Source organism: Rattus norvegicus, chromosome 17 (genome assembly GCF_021556685.1).
Source record: "Rattus norvegicus strain SHRSP/BbbUtx chromosome 17, alternate assembly SHRSP_T2T, whole genome shotgun sequence".
NCBI classification, from domain to species: domain Eukaryota; kingdom Metazoa; phylum Chordata; class Mammalia; order Rodentia; family Muridae; genus Rattus; species Rattus norvegicus.
Window position 1 is genome coordinate 51,009,227 of NC_141550.1, and position 21,380 is coordinate 51,030,606.

At 40.1% G+C, this 21,380-nt stretch overlaps 1 pseudogene across 1 annotated transcript in view; it reads right to left on the reverse strand.

Annotated features, from left to right (window-relative positions):
* Nucleotides 1-20,602, reverse strand: part of LOC148000168 (amphiphysin-like) — an 87,977-nt pseudogene extending 67,375 nt beyond the window's left edge. Inside the window, exons 1-4 of the transcript XR_015641693.1 lie at nucleotides 20,508-20,602; nucleotides 18,172-18,285; nucleotides 5,176-5,283; nucleotides 3,972-4,057 (exon numbers count right to left, since the gene is read on the reverse strand). The product of XR_015641693.1 is annotated as an amphiphysin-like (transcript). The remainder of the gene's footprint in view (nucleotides 1-3,971; nucleotides 4,058-5,175; nucleotides 5,284-18,171; nucleotides 18,286-20,507) is intronic.
* Nucleotides 20,603-21,380: the final 778 nt, after the last annotated feature.

Genomic DNA, 21,380 nt, shown 5'->3' on the forward strand with positions numbered 1-21,380 from the left:
AAAAATAAAACCTCCACAAAACCACAAAAACAGAAATCAAAATAAATAATCATAAGACCAATAAGAAAAAAATGTCGAAACAAAACAAAATGAGATAAAAAGTCTACAAAATGCATTGAGTTTGTTTTGTTTCCCAACTACTCCCGGGCCTGAGGCCTGGCCTTAAATGTTATATATACCCAGTGGGACTCCATTGGAGAAAACTACTTTTTTTTTCATTGCTAGGCAATATCAGTTGCTTCTTGATTAGGGGCAGGAGCTCATGTCCCCTGCCCCTTCTCAGGGCTGGGATGTCATCTGTCCTGAGTGCTTGCAGATCCTATGCATGCTACCATAGGCTCTGTGAGTTCATATGTGCATCAGTCCTGTTGTGTCTGGAAGACACTGTTTTCTTTCAGTCACCCATCACCTCTGGCTTTTACAATCCATATGGCTCCTATTCCACATAGATCTCTAAGCCTTCAGAGGAGGAAGACTTTGATGAAGACACTGCATTTATAACCAGATACACCAAACTCTCTCACCCTGCACATTAGATCATTATTTCCGTATTTCAGGCAACAGAATCTACTGGGTACCGACCATTTCAAGCCAGAATCATGTAATCCAGCCCTTAGCCCTGTCTGACTAGTCCTATCAACATCTTCACCATTCATTTTACACATTCTCTGGCTAAATACCCACACCAACCTGCCACTGACAATGCTGTCTTCTGAAGGTGACAAGAGTTATTTTCCAATATTTCCCTTATTCTATCTGCTATGTCTGTGGCATGATTCCCCATGCCCATCCTAAAATCAATATTTACAAACCAGAGATATCCACAGTGCTGTCCTCTCATGCTCCATGAGGTCACCAGTGCCTGCCATGGAGCCCCTGGTCCTTCCACCCACTGAGCCCTCTCTAGAAGTTCAGTCCAAGTGAAATATCCGAAGTTCTCGTGCATTTGGTCTTCCTATTATAATGGGGATTCCTGGAACACATTCAACAATGGAGTGTCCACTGTTCTCAGCTTCTTGAGGTTCTATTTTCTTTGAGGGCCCTGATAGAGCTATCATTATTTCTTCTTAGGTTTTTCTGCGGGGCCTCCTGACACTGCACACTGCTTCATATTGCCACTCAGACATGGCCATTGACACCTCCCATACTTCCTTTCCTTCTTTTTCACTTACAAGCATAGTAAACTTACTTGATTACTTAATAAACTTCTTAATGCATCTTCAAACACATCACACATGAGATGGAACTTATTACATTTCAAAACCTTCATTTTCATTATGTACTAAATCCTCATCTCTAAAGTTACCCTGGGCACTCAGCAAGGCCAGTCTCAATTACATTATTTTTGCATGACATTTTACTTTTGTTTCTTTTTATCCTTCAATGTAGGCTTTAAGAAAACAAAACGTTCAGTATAAGGTCTATAGCACATCAAAGAAGCTAGACACAGAGTGGGCGGCCAATAAATACTTGACAAATAAGTGAATATAACCTCTGCTCTCTGTCCTGCTTTCTCCCCACACTTCCCTCCTTTGAGTTCTCTTTTCTATCACCTTTGTGCCATATCACATTAATAAGCTTCCAAGAACCGGAGCTGGAGAAATGTCTCAGGGGTTAAGAGCACTAGATGCTATTTCAGAAGACCTCAGTTTAGTTCACACCACTCACGTGGCAGCTCCCAACCACCATAAACTCCCCCAGTTCCAGGGTACTTGACCTTCTCTTCTGGGCTTCATTGGTACCAGGCATGCATGTGATACCCAGAAACATATGTAGGCAAAATACCCATACATATAAAATAAGACAAAAATTCTAAATTAAAACCTCTCCAATTCTCACACCCTTGTTGGTGCACTCATTAGCTTGGAATATTTGTTAACCAAATACTGACTGCAAAAAATTCTACTTAACCATTCCCTATGGAATCCCCCTTCTTTACAGTAATTTATCACCATTTTCTATGAATCATAAGTTTGGTTAAAATATAAATATAGGTCAGGAGGTAAAGTGAGGCATGAATGAGACTCTAAGTTCAATCTCCATCAAATCCCCCAGAGTAGAAAATAAGTCAGTTTTTTGCAATCTATATCTCCTTCTATGCAGTAACGTATGTGTGTATGTGCGCATGTGCGCATGTGTGCATGTGCATGTGATGACCAGAGGTAGATCGATGTCTCACCACATTCTTTGAGTCTCTCACTGATCATGCAGCTCACCAATTGGCTAGACTGACAGCTGCTGAGCTCCAGTGAGCCATCTGGATCCTCTGGTCTCTGGTACTTTTTGGCAGATGTGTGGCACCACACCCAGCTCTACTTGGCACTGAAGATCTGACATCGGGTTATCATGCTTGCATGGCAAGAGCTTCACTGACTGAGTCTTCTTCCCAGACCTTGCTTCTTTCCTTTGTTCATCTACATGTTTGAAATAGGATTTTCTTTGCAGGAAAACAAAAGATAATAAAAGAACCAAGGAGGAAAGGACCAACTAAAGATGAACATCAAGCTTAGTATCATCCACCCTTTGGATTCAAAGACGCAAACTGGGTGAATGGAAAAGGGTGCACCATGTAAATAGTAAACAACAGAGTCCTGGAGTGGGTATCAGAGAGACACTTTTTAAGAGAAATAAAAGAGGATGCTTTATAGCTCGACATGGTGTGCACACTGCAATTCCAGAGATTGGGAGGTAAAGGCAAGAGGGTAGTAATTCATAATAATCTTTTGCTACAAAGTGGGTAAACAGACAGCCTGGGCTATATGAGGTGCCATCTCAAAGTAAGCAAACTAAAACATAGGACATTTTATAGAGATAATATCCTCAATAATATGCACATCCAAAAATGAGTAAAATATATATTTTTTAAAAGCTGACAGATTGAAGAGAAAAATGGGACTGAAAATAGCAGCTGTCAATAAGGCAGCTTCATTGATAAATTAGGCAGAGAAGAGCGAAGAGAGGACCTTATGAACAGTACAGCACAACTGGACACAATTAATTTCTGAAGGGCTAAGATGACTTTGATGCAGGAATTCAAGCATCCATCACTGAGTACATGTTTCCTGCTGCATGTACAGTCCTGTGCATTTCCCCACAGGAGACACTGAAGATTAAAAGTACTGACTTCAATTTCAGGCTTGAGCAATGTAAATGTGAAAAGAACTATGTACTTGTAAAAATCATGAGTGTGTGCTATTTCAGTTAAACCCTTTAACTTAGAGACAAGCAGCAGGAAGTTAAGCCTGCAGATATGTTTAATCTCTTTGGGGCCACCAGCTATTTAGAAGTAGGGTAAGTATTAACTAAAAGTAATACAGCATATCAAGCAGAGTTATATTTGAATGGCTGGCGACACGGAACTGCTAATGAGGACTGAAAACCATAAGGCATCACTGCTTCCAGCAACTCCGTGGTTCTAGCACAGAGCAATAAAAACAGAATAAACTACATAAATCTCACTCAAGATCATAAACTCGTGGAATACCTGTAAGTAAGAGCAGCATTTGATGTCTGAAATAGTGCTATAACTCAGGTGAAACTTCCGAAGAACAACGTTAGAAGGTAAAGATGTGGTTTTAGGATACTGGAAATCCAACCAAGAGCTGAAGGGGTCTTGTTGTAAGTTTTATGACAGGAGAAATTCTCCCAGTGCCTCTGGTTAGAATTCTCCACTTGAGAAACTTAACAAGGTTTAAACAGCTGCCAGACACTCATGGCTACTTAATTAAAATGAGATACAATGAAATAAATACAAATATTTTTCCTCAGTCTCCACAGACACGCCTCAAGTGGCTGCTCAGCAGGTCTATATAGCAAGTGGCTTCCATATTAGAAACCACAAGTACAGAACTTCTGAACACAACAGAAATATGACAGACCCAGAAGAAAGCAGAGACAAGGAAAGTGACTTAAAAGAAAGCCACTCCTCTTGAACTGCTGAAAGGCGCAGCCTGGAGCAGAAGAGCGTTTACCTTGACCATAGTGATGGCAATTCTTCTTGTAAGTCAACATTGAACTCTTCAAACACTTTCTGTGCTTTCTGAAACTCCTCTTCTGCCTAGAAATGACACACAACACATTACACATGAGAGATCCATTTCTGTATATATAGGCATTACTTCATATTGAAGAGAAAGAACCTTACTGTATCCTGAGAAGCTTTTTGAGGAGAGATATTTGTTGAAATCCACACCATTTTGTAATTAAAGGGCAACAGAAAGAACTTGAAATTTGTAAGCCTTGAAAAGTAAGTCATGATCAAGCTATGAAGTTCTCATGTCATGCTAGGGGATTGAGAAATTTTTCCCAATGGGATCCATTAAGAGACATAGGCAATAGGGAACTTGATCTAGAGATGTCATGTTGGAAGGAGATTTAGCAGTGATACGTGATAGGAAAGACAAACTAAGCCTGGAATCTAAGGGAATTGTGGCTAGCTGGCCTCATTTAGCTGCCATCTGCAGACTGCTGACATACACAACTGTGGTGGCTTGAAAGAGATAACCCCATAGTCTCTCTCGGGCTTTTGATTACTTGTTCCCTGATTAGTGATGATTTCTGTGTAGGCTTGGAGGGGTAGCCTTGATAGAGGAAGCGTGTCACTAGGAGCTTTGAGAGCTTAAAGTCTTGCTCAATTTTCTGTCTGATCTCTGTGTCTCCTGCTTGTGAACTAAGGAATGAGCTCCCAGATTCCTGATTGCCATCCCTGCCTGCTGCCATAATTCCCCCTTGTGATGGTGATGGACTCCTAACCCTCAAGACACAAAGCCTCAAACAAGCCTAGGCACGGTGTTTTATCACAGAGTTTAAACAGTAACTACATTTTTCTCTGGGCATTACAGTGTTGGCATCTCACCTAAATCTATATTTTATCAGTATTTTCCAACAATATAGAAAGAAGTGCAGAAACACTCCTTGGTTTCTTTGATCTTGCAACACTGCAAAAGGCTTGAAGTTATTCTGGTCACAATGTGTCAGTAAGGCTCGCTCATGTGATCTCAATTCTAATAACAAAGCAAAAATGTATTTTTACTTAAAGTGACTTAGAAAAGTAGGATTTAGTTTGAACTCTGTCCTAATTGAAGTCTTTCTTTAAAAGGGGAACATGGAATTTTTAAACGTTATATGCCTTAAGATTCAGAGTGTGAGTCCATCCCTGGATGGATCCAGCCCTACCTTAGAGATCCGACTCTCATCCTTCCTTTTGGAACTCTGCAGAGCCTCCAGGTGATGGCGGGCACTGTCGTAATCCACGAGCTTCCTGCTGCGCTTAGCGATGCGATTCTGCCAACGTGGAAAGCACATGAACTGGAGAGGGGGTGTCAGTCTCTGACTGCCAAAAGTCAAAGGTCAAATGCTTTCTGTGATGAAAGTAGCTGAGGACTGTAAAAGAACCATTGTATTTACAATGTATTTATGTGCCTGTGTGAGCACAGTTAAAGAATAATCTACAGGAGTGTGTTCTCTCCTTCTAGCCTAGCATGAGGGTTTCTGAAATGAACTCACATGGGTTACCAGGCTTGGTGGCAAGCACCCTTACCTTCTAGGCCATTTTATTGGCATGGAAGGTGAAGATTTAAAACAAGACGGGGGTGAGCATGGATAAGAGTAGGGAGAAGACTGCGAGAAATCAGAATAAAGCTTCTAGACCATTGTGCTACAACAGACCAAACAGCGTCCCTTCTGACAAAGAGGCCGATTACAAGTCACTAATAGCATGTTTCCACCAATTACTGAGAAAACCCTGCAGTTGCTTTGGGGGAGCAGGCAAATTGGACTCTCCATTAGCATTTACTCTGATTCTTAATGTGCTGCAGTCTGCAGATAGAAAGCTATATTAGGTTTTGTTTTATGACTAAATAGCAATTTATGATTATAATATAATATGATTATAATGGCAGTTCCCTAAGACAGATTTACTGCCCGAGAAATCTCTTTTCAATATATCATGGTCCTTTATGTATTAGAATCTCTAGAGCTAATGTGTCACTTTGAAAATGCTGGTGTTCAGAACACAGGGATACTGCTGATGGGATGGTTCATTCCCATGGCCACTTCATTAAGGAATTTTCACAGCCTTGGTCAGAAATCCCAAACCACTAGGTATGGACCAAGCATTTGATCAGAAGTGCACTTTGATCAACCAGGACTATCTTCATTTGCATGACTCCTACTTGCATAAGGATCATATAGCTAGTAATTATGTACACAGTAGCCCACAGTAAGCTCCCAGAAATGTGTAGTAGCCAACACAGGCCGTTCTCCTTTATATGGAGCTAGTCATTTTTCAGGTACCTGCACATAAATGGGCTCAATCTAACCATCAAAGGGTGTTTTCAGGATGGAGCCCTCAACAAGCTCCAGGAGCCATTTCTCCAGCCCTTGAAAAAGTTGGTAATGTAAATGAACTTATTGTCCTCGAACTTCAGCTCCTATTTGTATCCTATCTTTGTGTTTCTCTAGATTGGATGGAGAGAGAGAGAGAGAGAGAGAGAGAGAGAGAGAGAGAGAGAGAGAGAGAGAGGAGAATGACATACTGATGGACTGATTCTAGGCTAAAGCTCTGGCAGGTAAAGTGAGTAAAGCGACACCCTAAGATTTGTGCCCCTCCCCTTCAGAGGCCAAACTATTGAAACAATGGACCCGAAAAAATTAAAATTTAACCTAAATTTAACACCTGGGAAAGGACAACTAGAGCTCTAGCACTAGTCAAAGGAGGAACTGGCCTCATGGAAAGAGATTTCACACAGTTCAGCACCTCATTCCACAGCTAAACCAACTTATACATACTTCCAGGCTTTTGTGTTTTATATTCTAGAAGGTTTAACCACCAGTTCAGGAAAGACTGAAGACTGTCTCTTCTTTACAGTAATGCACAAACTGTTCATAAATCCACTGTTTTTTTTCTTTTAATCAGCTCCTACTTCTTTGTTTTTTTGAAAACACAGGGAATGTGAGCATCAAGTTTGTGAACGTAAGTGCTCAGTTACCAAAGTACAGATTTCAGAAACTCATAAACCTAGAAGGAAAAAAAAATACTGACTTGTAGAAACCTAGACCTGTCATAGGCGGTTGTTAAGATAATTAATAACAAAAAACAAAGGAGGGGCAAATGGAGGGAACATGAGCAATACAGTAATACCTGTATGAAAATGAGAACATAACCCACTATTTTGTATCCTGACATAAGAAGTAATTTAAGAGGAAGAGCTGAAACCCAGTCCCAAGGAGGAGTGACTTCAGGACCGAGACGAGAGGTAAGACCAACTTTTCTGCTCCAAGTGACCTGCCTGATGGACTCAGGACACAGAAAGGCAAAATTCCTCTGAGATCAGACACTGCCAGTTTCTAGCTGTAGACCAAACCTTGCTGATCCCATCCTACAGCTCCCTGCTCCCAAACTCCATGGGAGACAGAGCTGCTCGCCCAGACATGTGGGCACTCCTGAGACTGCAGGGCAGGAGAGACCGCCAGTACTGCCCACCCTTGCCCACATCCCTGGCCCAAGAGGAAACTGTATAGGACCTCTGGGAACCAGAAGATAGAGGCACTCAAGCTGCAGGAACCCTGTGGGCCAGATTGGGCCTGGATCTAAAGGGAACTAGTCAAACAGTTTCCTGCACTCAAATCCCTTGGTAGGGAGAGCTAGACCTTCAGAGGGGCAGACACACCTGGGAAACCGGAGGAGATGACTCTCTGCCCACATTTCTGACTCCAAAGGAAAATGCCTAACACCATCTGGGCACCCTATGCAGAGAGACCCCGGAGAAGGAGGGGCAGGCCCTTCTGGTTACTGCCCTCAAGGAGAGCTGAAAGCTATATCCAAGGAGCAACTTCAGGCCCATGATCAGAGGTAAGACCAAATTTTCTGCTCAAAGTGACCTGCCTGGTAGACTCAGGACAGATGCCCACAGGAACAGCTGAAAGCCAGTAGACAGGAACGATTACACGCCTGAGAGCAGAACACTCTGTTCCCATAACTGGCTGAAAGAAAACAGGAAAACAGGTCTACAGCACTCCTGACACACAGGCCTAGAGGACGGTCTAGCCACTGTCAGAAATAGCAGAACAAGGTAACACCAGAGACAACCTGATGGGGAGAGGCAAGCACAGGAAACTAAGCAACAGAAACCAAGAATACATGGCATCATTGGAGCCCAATTCTCCCACTGAAGCAAACACTGAATATCCAAACACACCAGAAAAGCAAGATCTAGATTTAAAATCACATTTGATCATGATGCTGGAGGACTTCAAGAAAGACATGAAGAACTCCCTTAGAGAAACGCAGGAAAACATAAGTAGAAGCCCTTAGAGAGGAAACACAAAAATCACTGAAAGAATTACAGGAAAACACAATCAAACAGGTAAAGGAATTGAAAAAATGGAAATAGAAACAATAAAGAAAGCACAAAGGGAGAAACCCTGGATATAGAAAACCAAAGGAAGAGACAAGTAACCGTAGATACAAGCATCACAAACAGAATACAAGAGATAGAAGAGAGAATCTCAGGAGCAGAAGATCCCATAGAAATCATTGACACAACTGTCAATGATAATGGAAAATGGAAAAAGCTACTGGTCCAAAACATACAGGAAATCCAGGACTCAATGAGAAGATCAAACCTAAGGATAATGGGTATAGAAGAGAGTGAAGACTCCCAACTCAAAGGGCCAGTAAATATTTTCAGCAAAATCATAAAGGAAACTTCCCTAACCTAAAGAAAGAGATGCCCATAAACATACAAGAAGCCTACAGAACTCCAAAAAGATTGGACCAGAAAAGAAACTCCTCCTGTCACATAACAGTCAACATACCAAACGCACAAAAAAAAGAAAGAAAGAAAGAAAGAAAGAAAGAAAGAAAGAAAGGATATTAAGAGCAGTAGGGAAAAAGGTCAAGAAACATATACAGGCAGACCTATCAGAATCACACCACACTTCTCACCAGAGACTATGAAAGCCAGAAGATCCTGGACAGAGGTCATACAGAACCTAAGAGAACACAAATGCCAGCCCAGGTTACTGTATCCAGCAAAGCTCTCAATTAATATAGATGGAGAAACCAAGATATTCCATGACAAAACCAAATTTACAAAATATCTTTCTACAAATCCAGCCTCACAAAGGATAATAAATGGTAAAGCCCAACACAAGGAGGCAAGCTACACCCTAGGAAAAGCAAGAAACTAATTGTCTTGGCAACAAAACAACGAGAAGAGAAGCACACAAACATAATCTCACATCCAAATATTCCTTAATATCTCTCAACATGAGTGGACTTAACTTCCCCAAAAAATACACATATTAAAAAACTGGATACGCAATGAGAACCCAGCATTTTGCTGCTTACAGGAAACACGCCTCAGAGACAAAGACAGACACTACCTCAGCGTAAAAGGCTGGAAAACAACTTTCCAAGCAAATGGTCTGAAGAAGCAAGCTGGAGTAGCCATTCTAATATGGAATAAAATCGATTTTCAACCAAAGTCATCAAAAAGATAAGGAAGGACACTTCATATACATCAAAGGAAAAATCCACCAAGATGAACTCTCAATCCTAAATATCTTTGCTCCAAATAAAAGGGCACCTACATACATAAAAGTAACCTTACTAAAGCTCAAAGCACACACTGTACCCCACAAAATAATAGTAGGAGATTTCAACACCCCACTCTCATCAATGGACAGATCATGGAAACAGAAATTAAATAGAGACATAGACAGACTAAGAGAAGTCATGAATCAAATGGACTTAACAGATATTTATAGAACATTCTATCCTAAAACAAAAGGATATACCCTCTTCTTCCCACCTCATGGTACTTTCTCCAAAATTGATCATACACTCATAAAACAGGTTTCAACAGATAAAGAAAGATAGGAATAATCACATGCGTCCTATCAGACCACCACAGGCTAAAGCTGGTCTTCAATAACAATAAGGGAAGAATGCTCACATAAACCTGGAAGTTGAACAATGCTCTACTCAATGATAACCTGGTCAAGGAAGAATTAAAGAAAGAAATTAAAGACTTCTTAGAATTTAATGAAAATGAAGGTACAACATACCCAAAATTATGGGACACAATGAAAGCTGTGCTAAGAGGAAAACTCATAGCTCTGAGTGCCTGCAGAAAGAAATAGGAGAGAGCATATATCAGCAGCTTGACAGCACACCTAAAAACTCTAGAACAAAAAGAAGCAAACACGCCCAGGAGGAGTAGAAGGCAGGAAATAATCAAACACAGAGCTGAAATCAACCAAGTAGAAACAAAAAGGACTATACAAAGAATCAACAGAACCAAAAGCTGGGTCTTTGAGAAAATCAACAAAATAGGTAAACCCTTAGCCATACTAACCAGAGGACACAGAGAGTGTGTCCAAATTAACAAAATCAGAAATGAAAAGGGAGACATAACAACAGAATCAGAGGAAATTCACAAAAACATCAGATCTTAATAGAAAAGCCTATATTCAACAAAACTTGAAAATCTGCAGGAAATGGACAATTTCCTAGACAGATACCAGGTACCGAAGTTAAATCAGGAACAGATAAACCAGATAAACAACCCCATAACTCTTAAGGAAATAGAAGCAGGCATTAAAGGTCTCCCAACCAAAAAGAGCCCAGGTCCAGACGGGTTTAGTGCAGAATTCTATCAGACCTTCATAGAAGACCCCATACCAATACTATCCAAACTATTCCATGAAATTGAAACAGACATAGCGCTACCGAATTCCTTTTATGAAGCCACAATTACTCTTATACCTAAACCACACAAAGACCCAACAAAGAAAGAGAACTTCAGACCAATTTCCCTTATGGATATCAACACAAAGATACTAAATAACATTCTTGCAAACCAAATCCAACAGCACATCAAAACAATCTTCCATCGTGATCACGTAGGCTTTATCCCAGATATGCAGGGATGGTTTAATATACAGAAAACCATCAACGTAATCCACTATATAAACAAACTGAAAGATAAAAACCACATGATCATATCATTAGATGCTGAGAAAGCATTTGACAAAATGCAAAACCCCTTCATAATAAAAGTCCTGGAAAGAACAGGAATTCAAGGCCCATACTTAAACATAGTAAAAGCCATATACAGAAAACCAGTAGCTAACATTAAAGTAACTGGAGAGAACTTGAAGCAATCCCACAAAAATCAGGGACTGGACAAGGCTGTCCACTCTCTCCCTACTGATTCAATATAGTTCTTGAAGTTCTAGCCAGAGCAATCAGACAACAAAAGGAGATCAAAGGGATAAAGATTGGAAAGGAAGAAGTCAAAATATCACTATTTGCAGATGATACAATAGTATAGTTAAGTGATCCCAAAAGTTCTACCAGAGAACTAAGAAACCTGATAAACACCTTCAGCAAAGTGGCTGGGTATAAAATTAATTCAAATAAATCAGTCGCCTTCTTCTACACAAAAGAGAAACAAGCCGAGAAAGAAATTAGGGAAATGACACCCTTCATAATAGTCCCAAATAATATAAAATACCTTGGTATGACTTTAACCAAGCAAGGGAAAGATCTGTATGATAAGAACTTCAAGCCTCTGAAGAAAAAAATTGAAGAAGATCTCAAACAATGGAAAGATCTCCCATGCTCAGGGATTGGCAGGAATAATATAATAAAAATGGCCATTTTACCAAAAGCGATCTACAGATTCAGTGCAATCCCCATCAAAATACCAACCCAATTCTTCAGAGAGTTATACGGAAAAATTTGCAAATTCATCTGGAATAACAAAAAAACCCAGGATAGCTAAAACTATCTTCAACAATAAAAGGACTTCCGGGGGAATCACTATCCCTGTACTCAAGCAGTATTACAGAGCAATCAATAGTGATTAAAAACTGTATAGTATTAGTACAGAGACAGACAGATAGACCAGTGGAATAGAACTGAAGACCCAGAAATGAACCCACACACCTACGGTCACTTGATTTTTGACAAAGGAGCCAAAACCATCAAATGGAAAAAAGATAGCATTTTCAGGAAATGGTGCTGACTCAACTGGAGGTCAGCATGTAGAAGAATGCAGATCAATCCATTCTTATCACCCTGAACAAAGCTTAAGTCCAAGTGGATCAAGGACCTCCACATCAAATCAGATACACTCAAACTAATAGAAGAAAAAGTGGGAAGAATCTAGGACACATGGGTACTGGAGAAAATTTCCTGCACAAAACACCAATGGCTTATGCTCTAAGATCAAGAATCGACAAATGGGATCTCATAAAACTGCAAAGCTTCTGTAAGGCAAAGGACACTATTGTTAGGACAAAACGGCAACCAACAGATTGGGAAAAGATCTTTACCAATCCTACAACTGAAAGAGGGCTTATATCCAAAATATACAAAGAACATGCAAAGTTAGATGGCAGGGAGACAAACAACCCTATTAAAAAATGGGGTTCAGAGCTAAACAAAGAATTCACAGCTGAGGAATGCCGAATGGCTGAGAAACACCTAAAATTTTTTCAACATCTTTAGTCATAAGGGAAATGCAAATCAAAACAACCCTGAGGGGGGTGGGGATTTAGCTCAGTGGTAGAGCGCTAGCCTAGCAAGTGCAAGGCCCTGGGTTCGGTCCCCAGGTCAGAAAAAAAAATAATAATAAAAAAAACAAAATAAAAACAACCTTGAGATTCCACCTCACACCAGTCAGAATGGCTAAGATCAAAAACTCTGGCGACAGCAGATGCTTGTGACGATGTAGAGAAAGCCGACTGGTACAACTATTCTGGAAATCAGTCTGGAGGTTCCTCAGAAAATTGGACATTGAACTACCTGAGCTATACCTCTCTTGGCCATATATCCAAAAGATGCCCCAACATATAACAAAGACACATGCTCCACTATGTTCATAGCAGCCTTATTTATAATAGCCAGAAGCTGGAAAGAATCCAGATGCCCTTCAACAGAGGAATGGATACAGAATATGTGGTACATCTACACAATGGAATATTACTCAGCTATCAAAAACAATGACTTTAAGAAATTCAGAGGCAAATGGAAGGAACTGGAAAATATCATCCTGAGTGAACTAACCCAATCACAGAAAAACACACATGGTATGCACTCATTGATAAGTGGATATTAGCCCAAATTCTCGAATTACCCTAAATTCACAGAAGACATGAAACTCAAGAAGGATGACCAAAATGTGGATGTTTCACTCCTTCTTTAAAAGGGGAACAAGAATAAACTTGGAAGGGGATAGGGAGGCAAAGTTTAGAACAAAGACTGAAGGAATGCCCTTTCAGAACCTGCCCCACTTGTGGCCCATACATATACAGCCACCAGAAAGATAAGATGGATGAAGCAAAGAAATGCAGGCTGACAGGAACCAGATGTAGATCTCTCCTGAGAGACACAGGCAGAATATAGCAAATAGATAGGCAAATGCAAGCAGCAAACCATTGAACTGAGAACGGGACCCTCGTTGAAGGAATCAGAGAAAGGTCTTAAAGATCTTGAAGGGGCTTGAGACCCCATGAATCCGCTCGGCGTTCTACAGTGTGGATATGGTAAGGGTTCATCCCATTTTATTCAGAGAGACCTGGAATTTGCCTAGAACTGTTCACCATGTCTGAGCCTAACTGGAGCAGGAATAGAGGAGGTGAGAGAAGCTGCACACAAGAACAAAGCTGACCCTGGGGAGTGGGAGGGTGGATGTGGTGAGCACCTGCCAGAGGCAGCCAGCCTCCTCCCAATGTGCACCTTCTGAGTGCTCTCCTATCTAACTTCCTGTCAACCTTGCCCTGCTCTTGGAACGCTGTTAACAATGCTCCTCCAATGCCTGCACAGACTCTGCTCACAATTCAACATAACTTCTCCACAAGCCACTGACACTCATGACAGATAGATTTAGAAGGTTATTCTAAATGAGCAGCTTCAGCTCTTCATATTCATTTCAATGATATTTTTCTGTTGCTACCATTTCCACATGTCCAGGAAATACTTAAAGACACACTCTGAGTAGCTTTATGGTGGTCACTGAGCTAGCCTAGGCAAGGGAAAATGAATCTCTTCTGCAAGACCAGCAACCTCTTGTGTCTGAAAAGTGATAAAGCCCATTATTTCTAAGCTACAGAAGCTTGTGTAGCACTCACCACCTCAGGACTGTTCTGTAGGGATGTGCCTCGGCCCCGGGAACATCTTTAATATCTTCCAAATAGCAAATCATTAGTTTTTGAAGATAGCATTGGTCTTTGAAAAGAGCTGAAATTCAGTTACTACCATGCTTCAGAAGGAGGTGGAAGAGTACAGTGTAATCTGGTTTTTGTTTGAAAAATAGGTGGGGTGAATCTTGTGAAGCTTTGCCCTCTGGAACTGGCAAGGCCCTCACAGAAGGTAGTTTACTAGGGTGGAACTAAATATTGTAAAATCTGTCATTCACTTGACACAGACAGTTTTGTGCTATAAAAACAAGTCAATCATATTTCCTTTTCTATATGGCATTTTGGAAGCTTGGAGCAATAAATAAATAAATAAATAAATAAATAAATACTCAAAAATTCATAAAAACAGAATTAACTCAGATTAACTTTTTCATACAACACAATTCTAATTAGGTACCCAATGCTAAACTTAAATAAGTCATTTTAAGTAATAGTAATAAACTTAATTGAAATTCCTCACCACCTTACATTTCTGTAGTTTAGAAAATAATTCACTATTTAATATTCTCTAGCAACCCCAATTTGGAATTCATCTGGGCACACTGAAGTAAATATATGCTTAGTTATTCATGCATGGGTGCAAACTTAGAATCTAAACTATATTTTATAATAATTCTTCACAGCTGTAAGCCTGCTCGGGTTGATGACATGTGTGTTCTTATCATAATATTGATTTTAGATGTCAGCACGACACAATGGGAATCACAACATGGACTGCCCTGCTAGTCACAGCTCAAATGTCAAACATCATCCTCATGAATGGTACTTCTCAGCCTTCTGTGACAGTCTGTGTTAAGTGCTTGGAAATTTGTTGAGGTTTTGAATGCATGTGCCTGTTGATCTTATTGGGAGTCAAGGAAGTCAATTTTGGTCCATGCTTTGAAAATTGTCCACTTAGTTCATCTTACTCATAGTGCTTCTTCCCATCAAAACTCCTCTTCATTACATAGTCACTAATCATCATTTTATGACCATAGGGAGTCAACTCCTACTTCTAAATCAGACTCATTGAATACATGTAAGACTTCAATATAGCTATTCTTCACTCTCCAAGTTGTTTCTTTCCTGAGATACACATGATATTTCCTTAATTATTTGTCATATTGCTGTTTTCTAATCCTCTGCCTTGGATGACAGTTTTGTCAGTGTAGCTTAAGAGTAAAGGAAAAGGGAGAGGAGATTGATTCAGCCTCTTCACATGACACATGGAAAGCCTTAAAGTGCATTTGCCTTCAGAGTAGCATGAGGAAGCCCTTGATCCTGCTGCTATTAAATATCTACACATGCTGCTACTGGAGGATCACCCTGTGTGTGACCGCAACTCTGTGTCTCAAGAAAGGGGCTCCTTGGGAAAAGTTCTACTGAGTATCGCATCAGTTTGACTTCAAATGAACTGAAATGACAGTCAGTACAATCGGTTATGATTTTGTTTCAACCGTGTAATTCTATGCATCTTTGCTTTGTAATTATACACTTTTAGGAAAAACAAGTAATAAAATAACTGCCTCTCAGTAATACACTGGATTTTTTTCTTCTGAAATTCAGGTGCCTTTCAGTTGTCTACTTATCTAGTCAATCCCAACTTTCCATAGTAAAGTCACACTATGAAAACACAACAGAGTTAGACAACTTGCAGGTTGATTTAAGTTTTCAGGTGGGAGAATACTATTTTCTTTGTTCTCTTCTGACTTTCAGATCCTGGACTTCTAGAGATTAAACTATCGTGCAATAGAGGTAACATCAGAGGACAGAGGAATGAAGCCTGGTTTCTGTTTCTCTCCTGGATACACTGATTCAGACTACAAGTCAATTCTCTTGTAAATGACAAATATTAGATGAAAGGCGGCATAAGCAGCAAGTGCAATGACAAGCTGCACTTTACAAGTCTGCAGCCACTTGACATAGTTCCACTGCCTGTCACAGTCCGGCATGTGGCTGCTATGCCCTCACTCCCAGATCTTACTTGAGTAGAGACTCTTAGACCTTCTATCTGACTTTGAACTTTTGCGTGGTATCCATAGGCTGGCTCAGTCTTAAAAGAGTATTGGCACACTGAATACTCTTAAACACACTGAAAAGCGAGTGAAATCCTGGATGACACTTGATTCTACAACAGAATTAGCCACCATCACTGTCTCTCTAAGCTTAGCACACACAAGGCTTTTTAAAAGTCCAGACTCCTTCTCCTTTGGAAAGAAAAAGTTCGACAAAGTGGTCCCACTTTCAGACCTGTGGAAGCCCTTGTGCAAGTGGCTTTGTTTTCAGCAATGATGGGGTCTAGCTCTCTCTAGATATTTGGAGATGTCACAGAGCAGATGGATTTGGATAACACAAAATAAATTCAGTCATAAAAGCATGAAATCTAATGTGAAGCTTCACAGCTTCCATTTCAAATGCCAATTTTAAGTGTAAATAAGTTTACTAAGTTTTACAGACTCTGGGTCTGGATAAATATGAGGTGTAGTATTCTTGTTCATTGACAAGGATTTTTTTTAAAATAAAGTTAATTTTAAAAGAATAGGAAGCAGACTGTACAGGTTTTTCAAAAACCGACTGGAATAACTATTAGGATTAATCCAAAAAGAGACCATCAAGATAAGCACATCAGAAACCAATGAAATTGGGGATAAGAAATTCTCCAGAACCAAAGGTGACCCAAAATAGAGCAAGCACATTAGAATAGAGCTGGCACCTTACTGTGCACAGTCAGAGCCCATACTGCCTGAAATCACCACCACTGAGCCTCTGTTTATCAACACACAGACTGTTTCTATCACCATCGCTCATCCCTCATCTAATCCCTTACTCTGAATCATGAGGACCTAGTAAATTCTAGTAGTAAATCCTCGACTCTAATGTTTGCTGATAGTCAAGTGGCTGTTCTTTCAGATGCCTGCACAGAGACTCTAAGAAAATGACAACATAGGAAAGAAATCTCTAGTGCTTATATTAACATGGGAATCCATCATTCCGATTTGTTTCATTGATGGCCACCAAGGGGAATATATTTGGAGAGATCCACTTAAGTTCCTACCCAGTAGTCCAGAAAGCCCAAATGCTCTTTTTTCATAGTCTGTGGGGGTTGAAAAGCTAGTTCTCCCTTCCGTGCTAACATGGTGACGCCATTTCATTTCACTGTGGGAACAATGCCAGAGCATTTCCTATAGGTAGTTTCCTGGTATTTGTTCATGACTACCCAGAAGGCCAGGGTACAATGGATTTGTGCAAGATGTCACAGGTGCCCACTGGTGCTGGTTCAGAACCTCCTTACCCTGGTAGGAAGCCAACATACCCTGACTCCGTTTTGATCCCAGAAGCAAAAAGGCTATTGCTGCACATCTGTTACATACAGATGTTTATTCAAACACAGCTTTGGCTACAATGACAGTTCTAGAGCTACAACATTCAACCATTCACTTCTTTACCCACGCAGGGGAGGTAAGAGCCAAAGCTATTGCTTTAAACATAATTCTTTCACATCCTAAAAGGCTCATAATTTGACTTTAATCTGAAAATTTAAAGGCCAGCAAAATGTCCAGGTGCATTGTGTGTACATGTGAAACTAACCGCAGATCGTGAAATATCAGATTTCTCCTCACATTCACAGTTCAGTTTCTCCACTCCCTCTGACCATCATTTATTCAAATGAAAATTGCCACATACTACATATAAAAAGGTTTGAATAGACTTTAGGTATTTGATTTCCGATTTTGTATCTACAGGTTCGAAAAGACTTAATAAAGAAAGAAGCATTGAAGTGTTCACTAAGAGGACCGCTTTGATTTCTGTGGCTGGATGTTATTTCAGGATGGCAGATGAAAAATCCATGCTTAAATAAATGAAAAGTTATAAATGTCTTTCATTTCAACTTGAGAACTTTTAATTCCCTCCTCTTGCTCTGATTTTAATAACTGCATGAGACCATTCAATTATTTCCTTCACACATGGAGAATGAAATACCTTTATGTCAGGAAACTGGCCCAGGTGCGTGTCCAGTGTCAGCAAGGACCCATCCACTAGCTTTTGATGGAAGTCTTCCCACAGCACATCTGAAAAGAGAAACAGAGACCGTGACTTTAAAATTCCAGACACATTTCATTAAACTGCTAAAATATCTAAAATCATAACATGTAGAAAGCCATACTTCCTGACATATTAGAAGAGATGATATGGACTAATTGGGATTCTATCAAACTTCAAGGCAATCTGGTCAGTGTTCTCGTTGACAATATAAGCTAAGAGCTTGGCTTGTTTGAGTACATTACTGATTCTGAGTTATGAGGAGTGCAGAGGCTTTAACAGGTCCCCAAGTCACAGTAGATGGGTGTTGGTGTGAAAAGATTAAGAATTCCTATGAGACAGCTAACTTATCTTCAACAACTGATAAAAATAGAGACATTCCCGAGAGAACAAATAACAAAACACAGCTTAAATATCATTTAAAGAATTAAGAGAAAATTCTATTATACTGGGAGGCTATCACTATGAGGTATATAGTGGATTAAAAAACATATCTCTGGTATTTGTCATGTCATACTTGGGCTGTCACTCCAAAATTTCTTTAAGTGAGTGGTAAATCTTGATCTTGTTTGAAAAGCAAACCAGTGCAATCTAACTTAGAGGTAGAGACAGTGACCCATACCAATAATCTCTTTACTTGGGAAACAGAGCCACGAACCCAAGGCCTGCTTTAGCTGGACAGTAGGCCTGAGTCCAGTTTAGCCTTTCTGATAGCATTTCCACAAACAAGGAAGCTTTATTTGCATTTTGTTTCCTTTTTTGACCTATAAAAACTAAATCCTAGTTATTATAATGGCCAATTTAAAAATCGTAAGCAAACAAAATAATTTAAATCCATCAAATAAAAAAGGCCCATCATCTGTTCTGAGTAGACACTGAACATGTAATGATCGGTTGCTCTATTGTCCAAAGGATGATGTTTGAAGCTGGAACTGTGGGTTCAGAGGTCCTGGAATCCATGGGGACTAATGCAGCATAGCAGCCATTTCACTAAAGTGTCAGTGTCAATAGTAGCATTGTCATGGACAAAATGGAATCATACAATGTTCTGAGGATAGGAGCACACTTTCCACTATTCTTTAAATTTTCCTTGCTTGTGATGAATTTTGAGAATACATTATTAGTCAGAAATATACAAAGTAAGATAAACGTTTAACAACATGTTGTTGAAATACGATGTCTTCATACAGGAAAAATGTCAGATGACAAAAATACTTGGTAACTGCATTAAAAAGTAATATGTGGGAACAACCTTCACCTAATCCACATCCTGAAAGATTTTGGAAGCTAGAATATATCTAACAAGAGCCCTTCCCACAGATAAATCCATTTTCCTTTCAGTTCTAACAATATCATGGATATCAGGGTGTTAGCACTGCCAAGCAACAGCCAGATACTCACTATGGTTGTCCTTTTGAGGCTGCAGAGATATGCAACTCCTGAATTAACTTCCCCTGGGCTTTGGCTGCATCATCTAACTCAGATTTTCTGTTCCTAGAGGAGCTTTACTGACCTACCTGAGGAGCTGACATGACAAACAATTGCTCTAGCTTCAACAAAGATCTTGGAGGGGAGATAATTTTTGCCTAGAAGCACTCACCCATCAATGACCAGGACATGTTCTGAGCACTGGTGAGAGGACCTTATAATTGTTATTACTCCAGTCTTTTACATGGGAATGACTCCCTCGAGGATAAAAGAGTGGCCTGAGGTTACATGGCTGTTCTTGCTATTTGTTCTACTCCACTTTCCACAAGGTGGTGATACTCATTTGCTCTCTTACTGGAAGCTGGGTGGCCTAGGGCTACGGTCTTCAATTCATGTGTGGAGATATTTCCAAGTCCAAGGCTGTCATAAACTTCAGTAGTTTAGTGACTGGACTAGCTGTGCTACAGAGGGATGGGTGAACTTATGAGCTTTTGTTTCTGCATTCCAGGAGGGCTGATTAAAAGGGAGAAGGAAAAAAGGGGGTGAAATTGCTGCATGAAAATCAAGTTGATATAGCTGGTACAACCCTATGCTATGTAACAGACATGAGTCACTGTTATTGTGAGGAAAAGCAATCTTTAACCCCAACTTCAAGTGGTTTTAAAATCACCTTCCCTCACACTACAAGTTGGTGATGGCCTAGGCAGTAGAACTCCAGGCTGCTTTTTTAGTATCTCATCTTGATTTGTGATTCATGCCCTGAGGTGGAGAAGTGAAATGTGGACTAAGTAGTAGAAGTCTTCTGGAAGCCACTCAGGGACTCCTAGAAGTTGCCATCCAGCTCTTACCTCACCAACCATCTTTACATCTTCCCATCCATACCAATCTGGCTCGTAGACTTCATGTAGTGACTCGGTAAGCTTCATTGAGGCCTCCTGCATACCTGGCAATGGAGAAAACCAGTTCCGGTTATATGGAATAGGGAGGCATTGCTGTCTTATGCCCCGCTTTGCTAAGTGACACACAAAGAACTGTGATGGCACACCTACATCGTTCCTGGAGAGACTCCTAACCTTACATTCATTCTCATGATACACCTTTTTAGTAACTGACACAATGGTAGTAAAACACTGGGTCTCAGAAAACGTCAACAGTGTCATCATCTAAGAACTGCAACAACAGTGTGCTCTAGTTGCCTGTTAAAGGGGACCTAACAAATAGTTAGGACACAAAAATAGTAGGCAACATTGCAAAGTTCTAAAAGCAAAATTAATCTTGGATCAATGTACAGAAATATAGCACTTTTGAAGCAGGTAGAAACAGTATAAATAGGACTTTCATATGTGTCAGCTGAAAGTGGTTTAATGATTTAAATAGTAAAATTGTTGAAAATGGTTACAATTCAAGAGGAACTTTCTTCCTAAGATAAGGAGTAAAATGTATTTATCTCTTAAAACTGTAAATACAGTTTTGGATAAGGCCTTTTAGACAGTTTTGACTTCATCAGCCTATGGCTCTAAATTTTCTTTGCACATTGGTAGGTGGCAAACATGGTTATTAATAGTCATGGTGTGAAGCTTCTATGAGCAGCTGAGGTATAAAGCACGGCTAGGGCTTTGCTAACACTACCCCCTTTTCCTCCTCCTGACATGGTCAGACCCATCAAAGCATAGAGAATAAGATGCAGATGCTGGGTCTACATGGTGGTGCCTGTAAATGAC